Here is a 13,893-nt window from a genome sequence, read left to right as displayed (position 1 = left end):
TGGCTGCTTTCAGTGGCCATTCTATGGGAAATGAAGTAAAATGGTTCTTAATGATTATTAATAGCAGATTAGATTTGATTAGACATGATTAATTGTGCAGCAGCTTTTGGGGGAAAGTTGAGTTTGAAATATTGATGAGCAGGACGGAAACGCTGGGCTGAGACGACGTGAGGACAAAACTAACTCATCTCTCCTCCTCTCTTCTCTTGTCTCTCCTCTCTTCTTTCTCCTCCTCTCTCCTCTCCTCTCTTCTCTCTCCTTTCTCCTCTCTTCTCTCTCCTCTCCTCTCTTCTTTCTCCTCTCTTCTCTCTCCTCTCCTCTCTTCTCTCCTCTCCAGTCAGCTGATGTTTCTGTTGATATGAATCTTCTCACTCTGCATGTCTGTTGCTGAAAACTGCAGCTCTACTCAATGATCTCTGTTTCAAACACATTGAGGTGTAAGTGATCAGGTTATTGGTTATTTATTGCTTATAGTTTCAGGTACAGGTTTCACTGTCACTGACAATGGAACAAAATAACATTGAGTTTAGTTAGCATAATCCACAGAGTACATCTGACACACTGATGCGGGGTGACATTGTCCATGACATGTGACCACAAGCTGAAAGCTCTGCGGTACGAAGAGTGCTCCTGTAGGCTGTCTCACTTCCTGTTAGTTTGCCAGTGTGCCGTCAGGTACGAAAACTCAGGCAAGGCATGACGGGTGCCACCATGTCAGCTGGTCATTCTGCCTTTAGCAGCGGTTTGGACCAACAGGGCCTCTGTAGGTGTTAGGCCAAGATGGCTTCCACACAGAACCACCAGACTGAACTACTAGAATAGATTTGTCAAGATGTAAAGATGTAGAAATGTAGAGGCGTAAAACATGGATGATCCAGCATCTCTAGTCAAGACAATCTCTGCTTTAGGAACAACCTGCAGTGTGGGACGGTCCTAGTGTCTCGAGCCAGTCTGTCTCTTCCACGGTGTTAGAATTAGGGATGTCGACCGATACCCGTTTAACCGATAATCGACCGTTTCAACATTAACCGATTAATACTATCAGTTAAACGGTTAAAAAAAGTTGCACGTCCCCTAAACATGTGCCATGCCATGTGGGTAGGTTTTACTTGAGAGAGACAGAGAGAGAGAGAGAGAGAGAGAGAGAGAGGGAGGGAGGGAGAGAGAGAGGGCATCAAATGTGCATTATACATTTTGTCTTTAACAAGTTAATTCTACTATCAACACTGACAGCCTACCGTAATACGGTAGGCTACTAACGTTAACTACAGCTAATACATTACTAGTCTCGCTGGCCAGCCTCCTCTCCCTTCCGTTTGAGGAAGGGAGAGGAGGCTGGCCAGCGAGACTAATACAATACTAACAGAGGAGAGAGAGAGAGAGAGAGAGAGGGGTTTTCAGTTTGGTCAGGACAGGAGCGCATGGCCTGAAACCCGACACCTTGCTCACCTCACAGCGTTCAGCGTGCGCACGTCCGTGTCTGGAGTCAAACATGATGGAATATAAAACGTGCACATAACTTTTTCTTCACTGGCTCATTCGGTTTCACTCTCTTTCCCTCCCTCTTTGCATGTTCATCATGCAGATGCATGCATACGTGCGCACTCAATGATGAAACAGTAGTTTTTACCGTGTTACAAAAATGCAGACATGAAGCGGTCTAATTGACGATTGAAAAGTATCAATTAACGTTAGTCTTTACTGTCCAACACATGGCAGTTCGAAGAAATTGTTTCACAACAAGAGACGGATTGTTTGTTTGCTGCGTGCGGAGTACGGACTCGTCTTTATAATGTTGTGGAGCCCTGCAAGACACACAGAGAGCACAGCCCTCGTCGCGTGTGTGAAGAGAGGAAGAAGGGGTGAGACAGAAGCAAACTATTTTTTGCAGATCTCAAAAGCAGGTAAACCACTGTGGGATTAGTGAGACTATTGGTAAAAGGAGAAGATACTGTAGTGATGAGCGCTTTGCCAGTGCGCCCTGCAGCCTGGGCTGTCCTCCGCTCAAACAGTACTTCACGGGGCGGCTGCGTGTCAATTGACGTGCCCTTAATATGCAAAGCGTGCAGCTCTAAGCAGTATAACCTATCGGAGGAATGTTTTTGTTTAGATGGCTGGAGGATTCAACTTGTCTTCTCGTGTTTTTTTCTGCTTGTAGATGTAAAAATAAACGCTTTCTAATGAAGAAAAATCAAGCATTTGTTGTGTTAATGGTTTAATGGGGCACAGACAGTCAAATAGCGCATTTTAATCTTCTCGGTTAACCGACCAATTGTCGGCTAATGAGGGGTCGGTTGTCGGTCAAGAAAAATTCAGATTTTCGACATCCCTAGTTAGAATGCTCCAGAGACAGTCTGTACTTCAGACCGTTAACATTTAGACAGAGGACGTTGTCATCTTCCAAAGCAAAAAAATGCTTCAAACTGGAAGGACATTCGATGGTCTTTGACCAATCACAAATGGGGAAATGAGTAGATACCCGCCTTCGATGGTATCCAACCAATCACTAGTGGGTAAATGAGTGTTTATCCCACCTTATTTTGACTGGATATCCTGCCTTATTTTTTGACCAACTTTGAGACCGCCGATCTACAGATGGGTTGGCGGGAGCATTTGTAAATTGCGGGAGCTAACGCGTCTAGGTCTTTTCAGGAGCGAATTAATGCTAAAGGGCGGGACATACTCCACGCGTGCTTCCAACCTCGAGGGCCGTGCGGCCAATATGACGTAATCGCGGTGGGGGCGAGGCCACCGCAGCCGTAAACGCGTGTCGCCAGATTTTTCTAGCAGCGTGACGCTTTGCAGGGAGACAATAGATCCATGGAGAGACAGGAAGAGAAATGAAATGAAGAAGTAGGCAGGCTACACTGAGCCATGTTTTGACCACATTTCTTGACCCATGTGGTAAACGTTGATTTCTAACTGTTCGTTTTTAGTCATTTCAAGTAATGTGCTGTGTTGAGAGAGAGATCTAGGCCTGTTTACATTCAATAAAACAAGATTGGTGATTCTATTCATGTGCGGATTGAGAGTGAAACAGCAGTCTATTGAACATAATGGCATTCCATTGACTTTTAATTGAGTTTCATTGACTTTATCATGGGCCGTTCACTGTACTATATAAACAGCGGTGCTCTGAGCAGTGCTCTGAGTATGAACACCTCGACCCGAGCGCGGAGTGTGCTCCCGGTTTGCAGAGCTCCGCCTCGCGCTGCCTTCCTGGAGTATGTCCTAAGCCTTCATAAATCGCACGGCAATAAAAAAATAAATATATATATATATATTTTTTTAAATCTTTATGGGATTATTCACGGCAAATCAAAATTTGCGGTGCAGATTTTTTCCTGATTTGGTGTGAATAGTCCCATAGAGATAAATGGATGTTTTTTTAATTGCCGTGCGATTTATTCACACAGATTATTCGCTTTTGGTCTGAAAAGACCTTAAGAAGGACCTGGCGCAGACTTTTGTAATGGTTAAAAAAAATGTGATTTGACGCCACCCCTCAAAGAATCGGAATTGAGAATTGTTAAGAACCGGAATCGATAAGCAGAATTGGAAACAGAATCAGAATCGTTCAAATTCAAACGATACCCAACCCTACAGTAGCTCTCGTGCTGTAAAACGTAAACGCAGATTTAAAAAATATGAATGTCTGGAAACAAACAAAGGTAGCTGGTGGAGCTGGATGTTGAAAGCAGAGACTGTAGAAAAAGATGGGCATAGTGACGTCACCCACAGCTTTCTGAAGGGACGTTTTTAATAATTGACTAAATGAACATCAGGCTGTATTGAAGAAGACTTGAAAGTAGCGATTGAGACCATAAACTCATTAGGAAACCTGTTATTGAGGTCATAAATCAAGTGAGAAGTAGGGCTATTTTCCTATTGACTTCTGTCCAATCAGACTTCTTTTTGCAGCCAGTGGCCATTAAAAAAGAAAGAATGCAGGTTTAAGGCATTTCTGCATTGGCTTCACTTTTCAGAACCAGAGCTACCCGCATGGTTGAAATGGTTGGATTTGGTGGAAACAAAATGGCGTCCAGCTCAGACCAGATGTGTAAACTAGACTTCAGTCCGCGAACTCTGGGCTTCACAACTCGAGACTCGACCACTTGTGCAATTAGTACAATCAATTCTCAGTGATGAGCACTTTATTGGTAAAACTTTTATTTTTTTAATTGAAAATGATTACGTGAATTTGTAATCTTTTTTTGTGAAGCTCCTGAGCTGAAGAAACTCAGTTTGTCTGTGGGACAGGAGCACAGAGAGAAGCTGAAATCTGTTGCTCATGTCTGATCATTGACTGTATATGAGAGGGTAGCAGGGATGACAAAGGCTGTCTCTGAAACACAAGGAATTGTCCTATATAGGTAGCATTTCTAGGTAGGAAGTTTTAATTCTTAAGTTTTAGGCTGTCTGAAAAAGGTATATACATTATTTGCAACCTTACTAGGTACCTATTTTTGTCAAATTTTCGAGGAAGCATGCAATGGTTCCTTAGGTGGGGTAGGATATCCCATAATACCTTGCTAACCGATGAACAAGATTTTTTTCTCTGTCACCTACATTCAAACCAGGTACCTGATTAAGCAGGTGGATAGCTAGGCATTTCATACATGACTCATTCCTGCAGTAGTCTATTGGCACCATGTCAGCTCCCAGAAAGTGAAGCCAAAACATCTCATTGCCCCCTGGTGGCTGGCTGCTGTATAGGTCACAAGTCCCACCCCATCCGTGTTACTGGATGGGACATGAGCCAATCTAAAACATCAAAGTACATGTCAAATAAATGTTTCCCAAAGATGGTTTCTGTTAGGTAGTTCTTATCACAATGATGTATGTTCAAGTGCTAATTTTACTGCAATTTTTTTTAAATTAAGTTATTTGATGATATAAAAAGGGGGTACGAGATCATGATTGACAGCTGTGACAGCCACTCGTAAAACCTCCGTCAGACAGCGGCACGGCTGAGGGGGCTCTGCCTACTGCACAGACTCCGCCTCCAAATTATGTCACACAAGCAAGATAGCCGCTCGCTGAAACCAAATATTTTGGCTTCACTTTTGCATAGCATTAGGAAGTGGATACACTTCCTATGTCTATATAATCGTCTATATAATATATGTCAATGTGTCTGATCTGTTGGTCGTGTCTGATCTCTACTTGGTTTTAGTGATTCAACCCTTCAGAATCTTCATCAAAATCAAAATCTCAAAAATACACAAACTTCAAGGGAAGGGACTATGCAGCATTAAAAAAAATCCCTCTCAATCATCCCTTATGAAGCACTTGAAGTGTGTGGCATTGGGTTTATGTGCAGAGACCTGCCCTCTGTCTGGATGCTCTTCTTTTTGTCTCAGATGTTTCCGGGAAGTTTCTGGAACGTTGAGCAGACGTATGTTTGTAGGCCGGCCAACCCAGAAGTCATGCACTTCATAGTCATAAAAGTGGTCCTTGCTTGTGAAGATGATCTTGCTGAACACAAAGGTCTATGTTGCATAAACCGCTGTTAACCACAGACCTTATTTCAGGCCAAAATCCCATTGACTTCGAGATGAGGGAACCAGGAAGTGCTAACATCCAGGTCTTAAGACTCAATAGAGAGCCAATGTCAGCCAGGGTGAGGCATATGCACAAAGAGATTTCATATGCCATTTATTTTCCCATAGACATTTTGTAAAATACTTATAAACGTAGTTTTACTTGGTCAAGCCAAATGATTCAGCTATTTAGAAACAGGAGAAACTATAGAACAGTTCCCTCGGACCAAAACTAAAACTAAAACGGATTAATTTTTTTATTTTGGTCCAAGTGAAATATTCTATGGTCTCTCCTGATTCTAATTATAGCTGAATCGCTTGGTTTGACCAAGTAAAACTATTTTTATAAGCATTTATGAAACGTTTATGGGAAAGTAAATGGCGTATGAAATCTATTGCATGCTGATGCAGGAAGTGACATCTCAGTGGTTCTCAAATGGGGGTCCGCGGACCCCCAGGGGTCCGTGGCACTTTGCCAGGGGGTCCGCGAAAAGTTTTCAAGTAATTTTTTTTTTTTTTTTTTTTTATTAAAAAATAAAATGCTACATGTTAATTACTCCTTCTCAAACTACTTCCTACATGGTGCTAGTCTATCAAAATATCTTGGCTGTCATTAATTGTGTTGCATAGTGGTTTTCTGTACAAATTGTGATATTGTAAGTCACTTTGGACAAAACAAAAGTGTCTGCTAAATGACGTAATGTAAATGTAATGTAATAAAAAAAAATATATATATATATATTTTTTGCAAAATCTTCATAGTTCAACGAAAATAGTTCATGCTTTAAATCTAAAATGGTTCATGGATTACATTCTAATAACAAACCTATCAAATTAAAAGTCAAGCACGTTACCGTGGAAACAATTAAGCTTAGCCCAAAATCACAAATCAGAATGAGGGGGTCCCCGGTATATTTTCTATCTTGTAAGGGGTCCTTGGCTGAAAAACATTTGAGAACCTCTGATCTATAGCATCTGTCTGTCAGAGCCACAGCTGACATTCAAACAATGCAGCCCCCCAACGTAGCCAACTTTGAATGCTGTGTTTACAAACAGCAGTGTAGTATGCCTTTAAAGTTTAAAGGAATGTACCAACATTTTGTCAAGTAGATTCTGTTCAATAAAATCCAATTCTTACGTTTTGAGATGATGCTAGCAAGCGGCTTCCACTTGGACATGCTAACTGTTAGCATTCACACTGAAGGAAACCTGATGCTGGAGGCTTAAGCGACAAGTCTGATCAACTGAGCACGTTCATCAAATAGCCTAAACGATTTGGTCAAAAGGGTGAATTGCTGAATTGTTCATGTTGAATCTGTCACTGCTCTTTCACACAGCTAACACAATAGCGGCATTGCGCAGAGCAAGGCCATCGTTTTCAAAGCGCTCTCCTAAACAGCGGCGCATCCGTGGCCAAAGATCGACTGTATTGAACGTTGACCCAAATACGCCTGACATCTTCGAGGTGCTTCGTGGCATTCCAGACTTTACAGAAGCTAGGCTGTGTTGCTAGCCTCCGTCCCTGTCTGTCTGCTAGTAGCTAGCTGGCTATGCTAACTTTGTAAGCTACCGGGGGAAGAGTTTAGGCTCTACCTCGCACAAGACATGCATTGCCGCCAGCTGTGTGAAAGGGCAGTTAGGCGGAAGAGGAATCTCTACTTTTTGGTTTCTGTGATTGTCTTAGGCGTAGTTTTAGCAACTTCAACATCTCCATCAAAAGTACATTTGACCAAATTAGAAGAATTTGTCCCGACATTTTGTCAGGTAGTCTTTTGAATAAAGTATCTTCCTGACATAGATGATGCATGCTAAAATGTTAGCATTCACAGCAGATGATCTTCTGACCAGCAGACTGTAAACTGAAGAAGCTATTTGGACAAAATGGGGGTTTGTTCCTTTAATGTGTTGTGAAACCCAGAGGAATCTGATTGGTTGTCCTTCCTCTTCTTCACGTCTTTCCTTCCCTGTTGACTGTTTCAGATAGTGTGTATGTGGGTGTTCAGGTAGTGTGTATGTCGGTCTTTGTGGCATCAAACAGCCACCGTAGCCTTAAACCCAGAGGGATGGTGGGAGTCGTAGCCTTAAACCCAGAGGGATGGTGGGAGTCGTAGTCCTGATCTCAGGTTTCTGTTGAATTCAATGTGCTAAAATAAAGAGACACGCCTCCAAACCTGGGTCAGTCTTTTTTTAATTAAAGTGTGTGTGTGTGTGTGTGTGTGTGTGTGTGTGTGTGTGTGTGTGTCTCACTCAGCTCATTAAACACTTAACAGAAATCCCCGCCAGCATAATTACTTAGACCTTGAGTGTGTATGTTGCTAGGAGACCTGCTCTCCAATAAGACTGAACTGAGTTAACTACACCTCAATTAACACCTTCAGACAGACACACAGTTCTCAACCTGTCTTTCTTTCTCTCTGAGGTCTGAATTGGTTAACAGAGATGGGAGAAGTAGGCAAATTGTTTACTTAAGTAGAAGTACAGTTACTTGTGTAAGAAAAGACGGATAAAAGTAGAAGTACTCATTCAATTTGTTTACTCAAGTAAAAGTTAAAAAAAAGTACAGGCTCTGAAATGTAATAAAGTATCAAAGTAAAAGGAGGGGTCTGTAGTAGTGTGAAAGCTGGAGTGCGAGCTGAGAGAGACAACGTTAATATTGTTTTTGTCTGCCAGGTAAAACTAAAGCAACAAGCCTGTTTGTAAGTAAGGAGTAGAATGCACAGATATTTGTTGTTAAAATGTAGGGAGTAAAAGTAAAAAGTTGTAAAGTACAGATACCTGAAAATCCTACTAGGACAGTACTTACAGTAAGTACAAATAATAATAAATAATAATAATAATGGCTTTAATTTATATAGCACACTTTAAAATCTAAAACAAATCTCAAGGTGCTTTACAGTAGCTAAAAGACAAGATAAAAACAGCTAAAAACTCAGAGCTAGTAAAAAGCAGAGCGGAACAGGTGGGTTTTAAGGTTTGTTTTAAAAACAGCGAGGGATTCAGAGGCCCGAACAGTTCCTGGGAGCTGGTTCCACAGGCGTGGCCCCAGAGTGGAGAAGGCTCGGTCACCCATCGTTGCCAGCTTGGTGCGGGGGACAACAAGTAGGTTGAGGGTCTCGGATCTGAGTGGCCGGGAGGGGGTTTGGGGGGGGAGGAGTTCCTGAAGGCTTTTTTTAGTTCCATCTCTGACCATACAGTAGCAGGCCTGGTCCGTCCTGCTGTTTTGCCCAGTCCTTCCCTCTCTCTCTCTCTGTCTCTCTCAACATACATCTCAATAAAGAGCACTGAAGCCACTGAATGAGCAATTTGATATAACTGTTAACCAGTTGAAGTCACGCTCTTTCCATAAAGATATCTGTTGGCCGGTTGTTGATAGAACAATATTGTGGCTTCTAAACTAACGTTTTAGGGAGATGTGGGGAGACAGTAATGGCGGCATACTGCTTCCGGTATTTCCGCTGTGATCGCGCACACTCGTGCGCTACGCGCGCTCGATTCCTAGGCTCGCCTGCTACACAGGCTCGCCCGTCCTGCAGCTTGCCGAGCTGGCCCTGTAGCTCGCCAAACTGGCCCTGCAGCTTGCATTCGGAGCTCGCCTTACCTGCAGCTCGGCTGCTGTGTGGCCAATGAGACCAGCATCACTGATGATGTCAGATTTATGACATCACTGATGATGTCACAGTGGGATTTATGACATCAGTGGGATTTATGACATCACTGATGATGTCACAGTGGGATTTATGACATCACGGATGATGTCCCACAGTGGGATTTATGACATCACATTGGGACAGAGAAACAGACAGCCCCAGCTCCCATTTATACTGATGATGATGATTTTTTCAGATTTTCCCCCATTTTCTCCCCAATTGACCAATTTCCCCCCCTGCTGCCCCGGTCGCTGCACCCCCTTTGCCGATCTGGGGAGAGCCGTAGACTAGCACCATAATTCTGAGTTTTTGGGGGTCGTTTTGTTTTTCTTTGAGTCCGGCCCTGGGGCCGCATTTTGCCCCAGGCCCCAGGGCTGCAAGAAATGACTGTAGAACAGTCATTGAGATTACTTTTAGTCATAAAGATTATTGAAATATAGCCTATTCCATATATATGTATATGTTTCTGGTGTCTCCTCAAATGTCGGATCAATCTCTTGCGGCGTACCCCAAGGTTCAATAGTTGGTCCATTGCTCTTCCTAATTTACATAAACGACATGGAAATGGCAGTAAATTGTAATCTATTGTTATATGCAGATGACTTGGCTCTGATGGTGTCCGGGAAGGACACGGCACAAATTGAACAACAATTAAGCCAACAACTTCAGTCGGTCAGTGAATGGCTGATCGAAAATAAGCTTTCACTGCACTTAGGAAAACAACAGAGTCAATTTTATTTGGCTCTAAGCATAAGCTTATATCAAATTCCGAACTGAATATAACCTGTAACAAAACTCCAATCTGCCCTAACAAATCGGTGAAATATCTTGGCGCTGACCTGGATCAATCTCTGAAAGGAGAGGAAATGGCCAAAAAAGTACTGGGGAAGGTTTACTCCCGAGTCCCGGCTAAAGTTCCTTTTCCGGAAGTCCCAGTTTCTAGATACAAAAACTAGGAAGCTGCTGGGCTCAGCATTGATCCAATGTCACTACGATTATGCGTGTTCGTTTTGGTACACCAGCCTAACCAAAAATACAAAATACAAATTGCAGGTCTCACAAAACAAACTGGTTAGATTTGTACTCAAACTACAGCCGAGAACCCATCTTGATTCGGGACACTTTAAGGTCCTGGGCTGAATGCCCATCGAACAACGTGTCCACCAGCTATGTATATACAGTAGAGCGCTCAATAACCAGGCCCCAATGTATCTGACAGACCTATTTCAAATAAAGAACCGGAAGTACGACACTCGAGCAAGCCAACTTTCGCTGGACATCCCACGATACGGTACCTACGGTCAAAACACAATCAAGATCTCTGGTGCCCTTTTCTGGAATGCCCTGCCAGCGAGCATTCACTCGAGCCCGACGCTGTCAACTTTTAGAATAAAAGTTAAAAGAATTCTGCTCAACCAGACTGTCCTATAAGACAGGACTTTTGCCTTCCAGCTGCTATAAATTATCATTTGTGTTTGTGTATTGTTATTAATATTTGTAACGGCTGCCATGCAGCTTCCTATCTTTAAAGGTCCCATTCCGTGCAAAAGCTGTTTTTACTTGTAAATGCATATATACTGCTGTCATCCCTCCCTGTAATGAGTGGTCACAACCTCAGAACTGCCAAAGTTGGATTTGTCCCTATCCAGCTTCCCCCTGCAGTCTCCTTCAAGCCACGCCCCTTACACTCTGTTCCCCCAGACGGGTTAATGTGATGTCACTCGGGTCCTAAAACATACTGCGCGCGGTCTCTCTCACACAAGCTACCTGCACTATTTTGTCTATAGCCACAAAATTAACACTTCTAGCTGGAGCGATGCCAACTGTACGTGATCCAGCAACTGCAGAGGTGCATTCGGTAAGTCTAGGCATTTTGAGATGTCCTCTTTAGCGTAGCAACCGTTAAGTTAGCGATAGCTCGTTGCTAACGTTAGTTGTGGACACAACCTAGCGTGCTGGTCCACGGACGCTAATCTGATTGGCCAATGTGAACTGTTAGTTCTGAATATATTATAGAAACAGACCATTCTTGGGAAGCGACGAGATGAGGAAGTGACAACTCCGTCAGAATGAACGGGGTTGCTATAGTTTCGACAAATTAATCCAGAATCATGTTTTATGGACCAGAGACACACGTTTTTAAGAGGTTACAGCTGCACGAATTGGGACCTTTAAATGTATTTGTTAAAGATTACTTGTTTTTATGTTTACACTGTGCTCCCCTTCCCCCTCCCCTCAACACACACCCAACTGCCCACGGCACATGCACACACGCACTTACGCGGCACGCACACACGCACCTTACCACACACCAGCACACTTTTAAGGACCACAATGGAAATAAGCCCTTGGGCTTTTTTGTGTTTTTATCCTTTTGATTCTATTGCTGAATCTTGTACTAATGTACCTGTACTTGTACTGTGTACAAAACATGAAAGAAACCTGGGTGTGGGGGGGGGGAGGTGAGGCTTCACATGCAAACTCATTTCTGCTTTACATGTCTGTCTCCATGGCAACGAGCCTGTCGCTCTGACATCACACAACAAACCTAGCCACGCCCACGCCAGCTCTGTCTGCGTGTTCACCTGGAGGTTCCTCATAATAGGCCCTTTTCACAGTGGCCATTTTATATGGAAAAGGCAGGGTGAACACAGGTACAAGCAAAACATTAAAGATATGCTTGCACCTGTGTTTACCCTGCCTTTTAGACACAAAATGGAGTGGTGAGGGTGTCTGCGCCTACCCCCCCCCCCCACCCCCCTTCATCTGGGGCCTCCACAGCTGAGAGTGCAGCTTCAGTTGGACTGACACTTGGTGCTGAAGGTGTGTGTGTGTGTGTGTGTGTGTGTGTGTGGGGAGGGGGGGGGGGGGGTGGTCACAGGTCAAAGGTCAGGCAGGTGCAGTGGTGTCTCGGTCGGTCAAGGGGCACGTGTTCTCATCACTTGCTGGTTGGAGCCATACACACACACACACACACACACACACACACACACACACACACACACACACACACACACACAGTGCATTGGCAGTGAAAACAGGCTATTTGAAATGGACTACTACATACCCAAGATCATCACTTCACTATAATAAATAAATACAATAAAAAGGCAAAGTGACAGAGACAAAGAGGCCTGGCCTGCATGGGGCCTGCACAATGACTCCTTTGAGGGGGGGGATGGCTCATCTGTGACCCCGCGTGACGCCCACCCCAGACGGCCTGATGCTGATTCAACATGTCAAATCGGCCAAAAAAGCTGCCGACAAGCTGACTAGAGCCGACAGTGCGACAGTGAAAGACTAGGACCACACAGACGCTCACCGACGGCCCAGACATAGGCTAGTGCCCTGTTCAAAACCGCTCTATGACAGAAATAGTGGACTATATAGTGTGTTGGCCATTTTGTACTCGTGTCCGAATTCTCAACAGTTAATTTGATTCACTATAGTCCACTATAAAATACCCACAATGCACTGCAATTTCTAGCGAAGCGATTTCTACATTTTCTCTCATCTACCACAATGCAATGCAGTCGTGTTTACCAAAGGAGAAGAAGCGTGAGGTAATGTCCGAAACTCATTTGATCGTTCCTTATATGAAACGAAAACCAAACCAAACTAAACGAAACCCCCCAGTTCACTATTATGATAAACACACCGGGGTGGGCAACTGGCGGCCCGCGCGGGCTGTATGCGGCCCCCGACCTCACTCAGTGTGGTCCCTGGGCCAATTCCCCCCCCCCTTTTTTTTTTACAAGGCAGACAGTTTTGGTCAGGTCAGGTTAGGTTAGACCACCCAAATCGTTTTTTATTTTACTGTACATCCCAGAACATGGTGCTAATGGCGTTAGCATTGTCCATCCACATACTGTTTAACGTTAGCATTTGAGCTAACGAAAAAAAAAAAAAAAACTTTACCACTCTATTCCTTCAAAAGTTGTAGCTGTCATAGATTGTGTTGCATAGTTGATTTATCTATTGTTGACAAAATGTGTTATTGTAAGTCGCTTTGGATAAAAGCATCTGCCAAATGACGTAATGTAATTTAATGTAATGTAACACTATTGTAACAAACTATATCCAGGATGCACATTGCACATGCAACATTACTAATCTGATTAATATGACATATTTGGGTGATGTACCAAATCAAATTGCTGTAGCGGGCTGTTTTAAAGATAGAGCAAAGTTTCTGGTGTCATCTGAATGAAAGAATGACTACATTTTAATATGAAAATATAAATGTTGGTATAATAAACTTTGATTACCAGTCCTTTTACATCAAATTAGTAGCTATAATTGGGAGTGAGGATGTTACAGTAGGCTACAGGTGGAAGTGCACGGTCACAATCTGGCCCTCTGGTAGCGAGATTGTTTTGTGTGGCCCTCTCTTATCATCAAAGTTGCCCATCCCTGCACTAGAGCGAGTGAATGAATGAACCTTTCTGAAGACAGCTTATGTGTCTGTGGGTTAGCATTAGCACTGGCAGCTAACATTTGGTGTAATATAGAGTACCACAGGGATGACATATTTTTGTAGGCTTAACCAGAAATTGCTGCCATTTTGGTTAGTCTATGGGGTTTTAGAATGGGGATTTCGCTTAAATGCATCAAATAAGGTCTGTGGTAACAAAAGTTTATGGGAGCGCGAATTTGGGTTCAGCAGGATAATCTTCACAAAAGTGAATAACTTTTAAGCCTTT

Source organism: Poromitra crassiceps (genome assembly GCF_964638095.1).
Source record: "Poromitra crassiceps genome assembly, chromosome: 1".
Lineage (NCBI taxonomy): Eukaryota > Metazoa > Chordata > Actinopteri > Beryciformes > Melamphaidae > Poromitra > Poromitra crassiceps.
The sequence above is the reverse complement of the archived record's forward strand: the minus strand, read 5'-3'. Positions refer to the sequence as shown.